The sequence below is a fragment of the Saccopteryx leptura genome, chromosome 13, assembly GCF_036850995.1.
Source record: "Saccopteryx leptura isolate mSacLep1 chromosome 13, mSacLep1_pri_phased_curated, whole genome shotgun sequence".
NCBI lineage: Eukaryota > Metazoa > Chordata > Mammalia > Chiroptera > Emballonuridae > Saccopteryx > Saccopteryx leptura.
The window spans coordinates 38,603,308-38,614,846 of NC_089515.1; the positions used below are offsets into that span (position 1 = coordinate 38,603,308).

Sequence of the window (11,539 nt, forward strand, 5' to 3'; positions counted from 1 at the left end):
TCGCGCCCCTGGGGGCGGAGCCTGTCTGATGAGCCCGCCCCTGGTGCCGCCTAGCCCCGCCCCGCCCCTCCAGCCCTTCCTCTGTCTCAGTCAAGGGTCCCTCACAAACTGCTCACCGCACTCTTGCCCCAGTGGGAACCGCTTCCACGGTTCTGTGTTCTGGCCCGAGCCCACCATCTTCCGGCGAAGGCGCTGGCCCTCCCTCCCCACGTCCACCAGCTTTCTGGTCGAGTGATACCGGTATTTCACCGCTAAGTCTCTCTTTACAAGGGTGAATGTAGCTAGTGCCCTGCAAAGTGCCAGGTACTAGAGGAGCTCCCTCCCTTCTGAGGCCTCTGGCCCGCTCTCTGCCAGCACTCACCAGAAATCACAGCAGGTGCTTGGGAGGGGAAAGTAAGAATGACAGTGGGAGGGAAGGAGACCCCGCCCCTATGGGCGCCCTGCTGGGGAGAGCCTGGCCATCTTTTGGGTAGGAGGAGGCATATCTCTCAGTCAGGGGAGTGAGCACTGGACCAGGTGTTCATATAACATCCTCGAACCTCACTTTCTTCAACTACAAGATGGAAATAACCACAATACCCTATTTTTAATACGTGTGTGTGTGTGTGTGTGTGTGTGTGTGTGTCTGAAAGCAGCAGTCCTTAGGACTGCCCACTCATACTAGCACTGTCTTCTCCGAAGAAGCTGTCCAGTCTTTCCTGGAACAAAATTCGGGTCAATGGCATCACTTTATGAGTAGGCAAAGAGGCTGTGCTCCAAAATAATACATTTTCTTTAGCTTACTTAAATGTTTCCTAAACACCAATGTTCAGACCACTGTGCTAGGCACTGAAGGAGCAGAGACAAAAGCTAATTCCCTGCTCCCCAGGGAGTTCTCCATCTCATGGGAGAGGCAGAGTGCACAGGAGTGATAATGGAGGTGCAGACAACCCCTGGACTCTGGATCCTTCCCTGAAACACTGTACATTACGGCTGTCACAAAACCTGCTCAATAATGGCATTGCTATTAGGCCTGCTAGCTCTGTGGATCACCACCCTGAAAAGGGAAGCGTATCTGAGAAGCTGCTTGTCACACTGAGCTCCCAGGAGCATGACACACAGGACAGGGACACTCCACTTCCAGCCCTGGTTTTTTTCTCAACCTCCTTGAGTCTCATCTCCCACCCTGGCATTTACACCTCTCTGCATTCCTGTCACTGCTTAGCCGTGGTGTACAGATATAGCTCTTATCACCTTCCTGTAATAGTCATTTTGCGACCCCCTCCCTCTCCTCCACATCAGTCACACACCCATCCTGTCTTCTCCAGTCCTAGGATGCAGTAATTGGTGGGAACACATAAGAGCTGGCATGGAGTGCTGCCTCACTTAAAGGCTTGAAAGAATCTTATTCGGTAGGCTCACCTCTAATGTGATAGCTAGAAACAAGCTCAGAGGGTAGTCACTTGAATAGACACCACACTGGAATCAGACTTTGGGTCTGTTTGGACCACTCTATCAGGGCAGATGTGGCTTTTCCTAAACCACACCCACTCCATTTTACCATCCCAAACATCAAGTCGGTGGTAAGGGAGCAGGCACTGAGTTGAGAATTTTGCCTCCCTTCTGCAGGTGATCCTGGGATTCTGCTCTGACAGGTTCATTTACACTTACGCCAAGCCTCCTCTGACAGAGCCTGGGTTCGCAGCTCCAACCACAGCTCGGGGGCTGACCCCTCATGCCTCTGGGATCATTTTATCTGTCAGCCCAGCACAAGAATAAAGGGGCCCCAAGGACCCTGGAGAAAGGAGCCAGGCAGCAGCAGCACAGCTAGTTACAAAACACTGTCTCAGGGAGGAGACGCATGGCAGAGAGGATGGCTTGTCCAAGATAACATTTCTAAGCGGGATCTCCACCAGGGAGTAGTAGTACAAGGCTCTGAGTTTAGAAAAAAGACTTCAACTGCTTACTGCCTGTTCCCTGGGTCCACTGTGATGGCAAGGTAGTCCAAAGGCCTCCACTCCACTGGGAAGACTGACAGTGAGTCACATGGAGGTGCATGGAGACGCTCATCAGAGCTCTCTCTGGACCCTTCCCAGGTTTCTGCGACATTCAAGGACACCCACAGAAAATGCACAGAAGATTCATAGGGTAATCCAAACAATGATTAAGAAGGGGAAGAGGCATGGCAAACCCTGTTATAACACCACCAACAGAACATTTAAACTGCACAGTGGTGTTTAATCAAAGATTGCTTGAAATAAAGGATACATATATTGTTTGCTACATTTTCATTACAGCGGAATCCATTGCAAGTTATACCTTTTACAACTGAGTCTCTGTTGTTTTCCAAAAGCACTTACATGCATGCTCCTTTGGTCACCAACACTATTTTTTTTTTTTCTGAAGCTGGAAACGGGGAGAGACAGTCAGACTCCCGCGTGCGCCCGACCGGGATCCACCCAGCACGCCCACCAGGGGCGACGCTCTGCCGCAACCAGAGCCACTCTAGCGCCTGGGGCAGAGGCCAAGGAGCCATCCCCAGTGCCCGGGCCATCTTTGCTCCAATGGAGCCTTGGCTGCGGGAGGGGAAGAGAGAGACAGGGAGGAAGGAGGGGAGGTGGAGAAGCAAATGGGCGCCTCTCCTATGTGCCCTGGCCAGGAATCAAACCCGGGTCCCCCGCACGCCAGGCCAACGCTCTACCGCTGAGCCAACCGGCCAGGGCCAACACTATTTTTTTTTTAAGAGAGAAAGGAGAGAGAAGGCGGGGGGAGGAGCAGGAAGCATCAACTCCCATATGTGCCTTCACCAGGCAAGCCCAGGGTTTTGAACTGGCGACCTCAGCATTCCAGGTCGACATTTTATGCACTGCGCCACCACAGGTCAGGCACCAACACTATTTTAATATAGTAAAGACTAGTATTACACCCATCCTTTAGATGAGTTAACTCATGCACAAAACAAATTAGTTGCAGATAAACTAAACAAAAAGAGAAAACAAGACTGTGGGCTTCAAATACATGAAAGGTACAGAGGACAACAGAGAAAGTGAGAGCAGAAATTTATATTAGACATAAATGAGTCTAGTAAAAAGAAATGATGATAAGTGTAATGCCACTCAGAACTAGATGGTATAAAACCACTCTCCTGGCAAAGCTGAGCACAGACCCCCACCTACGTGGGCTGGGAGCTGACGAGAAACATTCTGAGGCAGTGGTCCCCAACCCCCAGGCCGCGGACCGGTACCAGTCCGTGGGCCATTTGGTACCGGTTCGCAGAGAAAGAATAAATAACTTACATTATTTCCATTTTATTTATATTTAAGTCTGAACGATGTTTTATTTTTTAAAAATGACCAGATTCCGGCCCTGGCCGGTTGGCTCAGCGGTAGAGCGTCGGCCTGGCGTGCGGGGGACCCGGGTTCGATTCCCGGCCAGGGCACATAGGAGAAGCGCCCATTTGCTTCTCCACCCCCACCCCCCTTCTTCCTCTGTGTCTCTCTCTTCCCCTCCCGCAGCCAAGGCTCCATTGGAGCAAAGATGGCCCGGGCGCTGGGGATGGCTCCTTGGCCTCTGCCCCAGGCGCTAGAGTGGCTCTGGTCGCGGCAGAGCGACGCCCCGGAGGGGTAGAGCATCGCCCCCTGGTGGGCAGAGCGTCACCCCTGGTGGGTGTGTCGGGTGGATCCCGGTCGGGCGCATGCGGGAGTCTGTCTGACTGTCTCTCCCCGTTTCCAGCTTCAGAAAAATAAAAAAAAAAAAAAAAAAAAAAAAAAAAAAAAATGACCAGATTCCCTCTGTTACATCCGTCTAAGACTCACTCTTGACGCTTGTCTCAGTCATGTGATACATTTATCCGTCCCACCCTAAAGGCCGGTCCGTGAAAATATTTTCTGACATTAAACCAGTCCGTAGCCCAAAAAAGATTGGGGACCACTGTTCTGAGGGATCTCAGGTCCTTCTCTTTGGTTTCAGAACAAGGAAGGGGCTGTAGAACAAGTAAAGCAGCAGAATCTTTAAGAGAGGTGAAAAGGAGAATCAGGGATATTTGATACAATTTTTTAAAGTCAGAAGGAACAAAAAGGGATTAGTTAGAAAATTGGAACATTATTTATTAATAAGAAAATATTTCAGAAACTGAAATGGTCAAACTGTAATTTTTTTTTTTTTTTTTTTTTTACAGGGACAGAGAGAGAATCAGAGAGAGGGATAGACAGGGACAGACAGACAGGGATGGAGAGAGATGAGAAGCATCAATCATCAGTTTTTTGTTGTGACACCTTAGTTGTTCATTGATTGCTTTCTCATATGTGCCTTGACCGGGTGCCTTCAGCAGACCGAGTAACTCCTTGCTGGAGCCAGAGACCTTGGGTCCAAGCTGGTGAGCTTTTTGCTCAAGCCAGATGAGCCCGTGCTCAAGCTAGTGACCTCGGGGTCTTGAACCTGGGTCCTTCTGCATCCCAGTCCGACGCTCTACCACCTGGTCAGGCAAACTGTAATTTTTTAATAAAAGGTAATAGGGCCCTGGCCGGTTGGCTCAGTGGTAGAGCGTCGGCCTGGTGTGCAGAAGTCCCGGGTTTGATTCCCGGCCAGGGCACACAGGAGAAGCGCCCATCTGCTTCTCCACCCCTCCCCCTCTCCTTCCTCTCTCTCTCTTCCCCTCCCGCAGCGAGGCTCCATTGGAGCAAAAATGGCCCAGGCGCTGGGGATGGCTCCTTGGCCTCTGCCCCAGGTGCTAGAGTGGCTCTGGTCGCAACGGAGGGACGCCCCGGAGGGGCAGAGCGTTGCCCCCTGGTGGGCATGCCGGGTGGATCCCGGTCGGGCGCATGCGGGAGTCTGTCTGATTGTCTCTCCCGGTTTCTAGCTTCAGAAAAATACAAAAAAAAAAAAAAAAAAAAAGTAATAGGGAAGATGGTGGCCACCATTAAGAAGGCGGATGCAGAAGATGTCAATGTTACTTTTGTTGAAGATCAACAAAAAATAAACAAATTTGCACAGAACACAAGTAGAATTACAGAGCTAAAGGAAGAAATAGACATAAAAAAGAAACAACACCAAAATTTAGAAGTTGCTTGTGAGGACATCATACTTGCAGACGATGACTGTTTAATGATACCTTATCAAATTGGTGTTTTCATTAGCCATTCTCAAGAAGAAACACAAGAAATGTTAGAAGCAAGGAGAAATTTGCAAGAAACTGATGCCTTAGAATCCAGAGAGGAGTCAACTCAGCAGGTGTTAGCAGATTTGAAAGTTCAGTTATATGCAAAATTTGGGAGCAACATAAACCTTGAAGCCGATGAAAGCTAAACATCTTATTAAAATAGTTTTTCAATTTGTTTAATAAACTTGAATAGTTTAAATGACAATTTTGCTCCTTCAAATGATATAAAAAGCAAAACTTTAAAAAAAATTTATTTATTTAATGGAAACTTGGTTATTTTCACGTCTTGCTTATTTATTTTATATTTTTATTTTTATTTATTTATTTTTTTTATTTTTTTCGTTTTTCTGAAGCTGGAAACAGAGAGAGACAGTCAGACAGATTCCCGCATGCGCCCGACCGGGATCCACCCGGCATGCCCACCATAGGGCGATGCTCTGCCCACCAGGGGGTGATGCTCTGCCCATCCTGGGCGTCGCCATGTTGCGACCAGAGCCACTCTAGCGCCTGAGGCAGAGGGCACAGAGCCATCCCCAGCGCCCGGGCCATCTTTGCTCCAATGGAGCCTTGGCTGCGGGAGGGGAAGAGAGAGACAGAGAGGAAAGCGCGGCGGAGGGGTGGAGAAGCAAATGGGCGCTTCTCCTGTGTGCCCTGGCCGGGAATCGAACCCGGGCCCTTGGCACGCTAGGCTGACGCTCTACCGCTGAGCCAACCGGCCAGGGCTATTTTATATTTTTAAAAGAAGACAGTATTCATCTATGTATTTTGCAAAATGAATATATCAAGTGTAGGGGTTATATGCCATGTTATTAAACACAGTTAAACAAACAAACAAACAAACAAAAAGATAATAGGGTCCTGGCTGGTTGGTTCAGTGGTAGAGTGTTGGCCCAGCATGTGGATGTCCAGGGTTCAATCCCTGGTCAGGACACCCAGGAGAAGCGACCATCAGCTTCTCTACCACTCCCCTCCCCCATCTCTCTTTCTTCAGCTCCTGCAGCCATGGCTCTATAGGTTCAAGTGCATCCTGGGCGCTGAAGGTGGCTCTGTGGAGCCTCCGCCTCAGGTGCTAGGAATGGCTCTTTTGCGAGCATGGGCCCAGATGGGCAGAGCATCGGCCCAAAACAGGGGTTGCCGGGTGGATCCCGGTAAGGGCGCATGCAGGAGTCTGTCTCTCTGTCTCCCTCTTTCACTTGGAAAAAAAGGGAAATAAAGAAAGGCAATATAGTTTGATTCCCCAGTCAGGGCACATACAGGAGAAGCTCAGTGTTCCTTCCTGTCTTTCTCCCTGCTTCTCTCTCAAAAAACGGGGGTGGGGGGGCAATATTCACAAAAAGAGGAAACATTTACATCTAATTAGAAAGTGATGACATCCCCCAGCAGCTAGGACAGCTAAGCCGCTGCTCCCAGTGAAATGGCACAGATGATTGGGGAAGTTACGAAAACCTAAAAACGCAAGATGCCCAGTCCCAGCTCACAATTATTTGAGTGTAAGAGTCATGCATTTCAGAGGGCATTTTAGTAGCTGAAATAAATATCCTTGAAACTTCAAAGAGGTTTAAATGCTTGGAAATCTTCCCGAGAATCTCACTATACCTAGGAGATTTACTAATCTGAGCAAAAGAACAACTCAGAGCGAGCCTCTAGAGAACAAGTCCCAAATACTCTGCAGTTGTAGGGTTTATTCCAAACGAGAGTCTCAACAGACTTAATAAAAGTCAAGATTGTGTTACGACACCAGCACTGTAACATGATCAAGCAACCAACTTCAAGTTCTGCCTCTGTCATCTGTGAACCAGAAGATGCTGGGCAAATCTCTTAACTTCTGGTTTCTCTCTTTTGTGAAATGGAGTTTATTTTGAGGACTAAATGAAAGAAAATAAAAATCTATTATCAATTCAAAAGCACTTATCAGAGTATTTGGCAAATCTAAGTACTCAATATTATTAGCTGGATCCTGGGAAAAGCAAAGCCTGCTATAAGCCTGAAGCCCATTTATAAGCAAAAAGCTTCCCTGGATAGAGGCTAAGGCCCTGGTGCTGATATAACAATCAGCAAAATGCCTATGACATCATGAGGTGCTTGATAAACTAACATGTTAGCATATCTACCTCAACTTCTGACTAATTCCAAGAAACAAGTTCTATACAAGGTTCTCTCTTTTTCACTCAAGTTGTCAGGCTGATAGCTTTGATAGAACTTCATGTTAGCTGATTAACTTACCTGCCTGACGAAAACTGAGTATATATCCTGTATTTTTTAAACTGATTTTTCTTTTTTATTGTATTTTTTTTTCCTGAAGCTGGAAACGGGGAGAGACAGTCAGACAGACTCCCGCATGCGCCCGACCGGGATCCACCTGGCACGCCCACCAGGGGCGACGCTCTGCCCAGCAAGGGGCGTCGCTCTGCCGCGACCAGAGCCACTCTAGCGCCTGGGATAGAGGCCAAGGAGCCATCCCCAGCGCCCGGACCATCTTTGCTCCAATGCAGCCTTGGCTGCGGGAGGGGAAGAGAGAGACAGAGAGGAAGGAGGGGGTGGGGGTGGAGAAGCAAATGGGCGCTTCTCCTGTGTGCCCTGGCCAGGAATCGAACCCGGGTCCCCCGCACGCCAGGCCGACGCTCTACCGCTGAGCCAACAGGCCAGGGCCTGATTTTTCTTTTTTAGAGAGGGGGAGACAGAAAGAGAGACAGGAAAGAGAAGTATTCATTTGTTGTTCTCCTTATTTGTGTGTTCATTGTTTGCTTCTCATATGTGCCCTGACTGTGGGTGGAACCTGCAACCTTGGTGTTTCGGGACAATTCTCCAATGGACTAAAATAGCTGGCCAGGGCCACAAATCCTTTTTTATTTTTTGCATTTTTCTGAAGCTGGAAACAGGGAGAGACAGTCAGACAGACTCCCGCATGCGCCCGACCGGGATCCACCCGACACGCTCACCATGGGGCGACGCTCTGCCCACCCTGGGTGTCGCCATGTTGCGACCAGAGCCACTCTAGCGCCTGAGGCAGAGGCCACAGAACCATCCCCAGCGCCCGGGCCATCTTTGCTCCAATGGAGCCTTGGCTGCGGGAGGGGAAGAGAGACACAGAGAGGAAGGCGCGGCGAGGGGTGGAGAAGCAAATGTGCGCTTCTCCTGTGTGCCCTGGCCAGGAATCGAACCTGGGTCCTCCGCACGCTAGGCCGACGCTCTACCGCTGAGCCAACCGGCCAGGGCCCACAAATCCTTTTGACTAGACTGCTGGAGTTAAAACTGGAATCCAGCTTACCAATCTAAATAAACTGTTCAATCAAAGTGAAGGTTCAAGAGAAATGATTTTTAATCAAGAGTAGGTGGCATTCTAGAAATTCCTAAGATTGGTAGAACAAGAATTCAATATAATAATATAACTGTATGAGAGGAATAACTATTGTTTTCATATTACAAACTTAAGAAAAAGCAAGTTAAGTCTGACTAGTAGTGGCACAGTGGATAGAGCATTCACCTGGTATGCTGAGGACACAGGTTTGAGGCCCTAAGGTCACTGGCTTGAGCGTGGGATCATAGATATGACCCCATGGTCACTGGCTTGGCTGGAGCCCCTCCTCCCTACCAGGGTATGTATGAGAAGCTATCAATGAACTAAAGTGCTGCAACTAGCCTGACCAGGCGGTGGCACAGTGGATAGAGCATCGGTCTGGGATGCGGAGGACCCAGGTTCGAGACCCCGAAGATACCAGCTTGAGCATGGGCTCATCTGGTTTGAGCAAAGCTCACCAGCTTGGACCCAAGGTTGCCCCCTTGAGCAAGGGGTTACTCGGTCTGCTGAAGCCCCACTGTCAAGGCACATAAGAGAAAGCAATCAATGAACAACTAAGGTGTCATAAGGAAAAACTAATGATTGATGCTTCTCATCTCTTTCCATTCCTGTCTGTCTCTCTCTCTGTATTAAAAAAAAATGCTGCAACTATGAGCTGATGTTTCTCATCTCTCCTTTCCTGTCTCTTTAGCTAAAAAGAAAAAAAAAAAAAAAGAAAGAAAGAAAAAGAAAAAGGATAAAATATGCTCAGCCAGAGAGGATAAGAGGTTGGATAACAGATCTGAGGGAGATTTTATTACAACGAAGAAGAGTTATAAGATTTTTATGTTTCTTAAAAGAGACCAAGAGTTTTAAAAAATTACAGAACACTGTTTACAGAAAAGCTAGTTGAATGTTCCTGGCTGACTAGGTGGGTAGCTGGTCTTCCGTGAGGTGGCTCTCAGCAGAGTTGCCAAGCTGTACCTACACTGAAGGAACATTCTCTGAAACAGCTTACAAAAAATCATTAAGCTAATTACAGGGATTACTGAACAACATCACATGGCATTGTACCCTTGCAATGAGGTCCCAGAAGAGAAATTTCTTGGTCCTCGGTATCATTACAGGCTGTCCTTTTATTCTGTTAGGTTATTGCATAAAGCACAGCCATGACCATTTTCCTCTTTACGTTAACCCCTAAAGAGCTGGGAACCAACACCAATAACAGAATCTTTTGATGTGTCTTATCATCTATTTTCTCATCCTTTTCTCCTCCCACACTTATTTCAATCCTTCAATCCCAAATTCTTAAGTTATTTTATATCTGATCACATATCTAATATCGTATCCAAAGCCTTTCTGAAACAACGCAAGGTATAAATAAATCTATACATGACAGGGACGAGGGGACACAAACATGAATCAGATGTTGGCCTTGTCTTAATGTCTTCAGGGAGCAGGCTGGGAGCAGGACACATTATCATACAATGTCACAGAGGAGCATGAACAAGTCTGACAGCATCAAGCAGGAAACACTGTACATTTGAGATCTGTCGAGAAAGAAAAACTCCCCCCCTTTTTTTTTCTTTCCAAGTGAGAGGAGGGGAGACAGAGAGACAGACTCCTGCATGAGCCTTGACCAAAATCCAACCAGCAACCTCCATCTGGGGTTGATGCTCACAATCAAGGTATTTTTAGCACCCGAGGTGGAGGCTCCATGGAGCCATCCTCAGCACCCAGGGCCAATGCACTCAAACCAATCAAGCCATGGCTGTGGGAGGAGAGAAGAGACAGAGAAAGGAGAAGGGGAGGGGAAACACCTCTCTCTTGAGCTTCCTGTGCATCTCTCTATCACTGCACCCCAGATCCTATGTGGGAAAGTCTGTTTCACGTTGCCCCTGTTAAGGTGCCAAGTTCCTGGCAGAGGAGGAACCCGGCCTGACTCATCTTTGTATCCCCAGAGCCTAGTACAAATTCTGGCACAGAGTCCAGTAAATGTCTGCTGGACGAGAAAGCTTTTAACAGGTAGAGCAGTGAGTTGCCATTCCAAGCAGAACAACCAGCATAAGCAAGGTCTGGAGGTCTGCATATTGAGACCTATATCAAGGCCACACAAATGTGGAATCTGCTGAGAGTCGAGGCTGGAAAAACCCTGAGGGCTTAAAATGACAATTTGAAGGCAATCTCTTCAGTCTTTTCGGTAGCAATTGCGTATTCAGGTCTCTCACACTTGGTCTGGTCCCGAGTATAGTCCCAGTAAGGGAGGATATACCCAGCCAGAAAACAGGCTGCACAGCCGGGCCTACTGAAGGAGCACCCTGAAGAAAGTTCACGATCCACTCAGCTGCTAGAATCAGCCAGATCACTTCTGAAGCTCAACACAGTGGAGCGTGTCATAAGAAGGCTGCCTCAGATGCTGAGATATCTCATTTCTAAAGGTCATTTGGACTTGGAAACACACACAAATGACCAAAAAATGCACTGAAGGATAACAGACTTTACGCCAAGACTAGACTCTCTCAGAAGCCTAAGACTCCCTGAGAAAACTGACAAACACCGACACCTCTCCCCATTGAGAAAGAGAACACAGAAGAGTCCAAGGACATCACACAAAAGAAAACAGGATTAACATCAACAATTCTGGAAAGGGAACATGCTGTTTAAATGGAACCATGGAGAGAGAAAGTTTTCGGATTCACATTTGGCAAGACCAAGATAATGTACTTGGTAAATAACAGGAAAGTACAAATTGCTTTAATGATTCATATGATCTTCCCCAGAATAATAGCTAATAATAATGTCACCCTGGGTTGCTGCCTCTGCTTCCACGCATGGTTAGACTGAACATCAGTCTACGCTGCTACAGGGAAAAAGAGAGCGGTTTCTATAAAACAACTCCTGCACTGGAGGAGCTTATGATCTGATGAGGGAACTTGAGGACACATCCAAAAACTGACACAAGTAGTACAGGCTGCAAATGCTGAGTGAGAAAGGAGAAAAGGAGAACGATTACCTTGTGAAGAAAGTGAGGCTCAGACAAGCAGAAATGAGAGTATAAGTGAGGGAAAAAAGCAGTGCTTTTTTTCACAAGGGTGCTTCCTGTTAGTTGAATTCAAAGTTGAACT

General features: G+C 47.8%; 1 pseudogene; it reads left to right on the plus strand.

The window, feature by feature from the left end:
• The first annotated feature begins 4,884 nt into the window (after window positions 1-4,884).
• Window positions 4,885-5,283, plus strand: LOC136384946 (prefoldin subunit 4 pseudogene; annotated as a pseudogene).
• The last annotated feature ends 6,256 nt before the right edge of the window (window positions 5,284-11,539 follow it).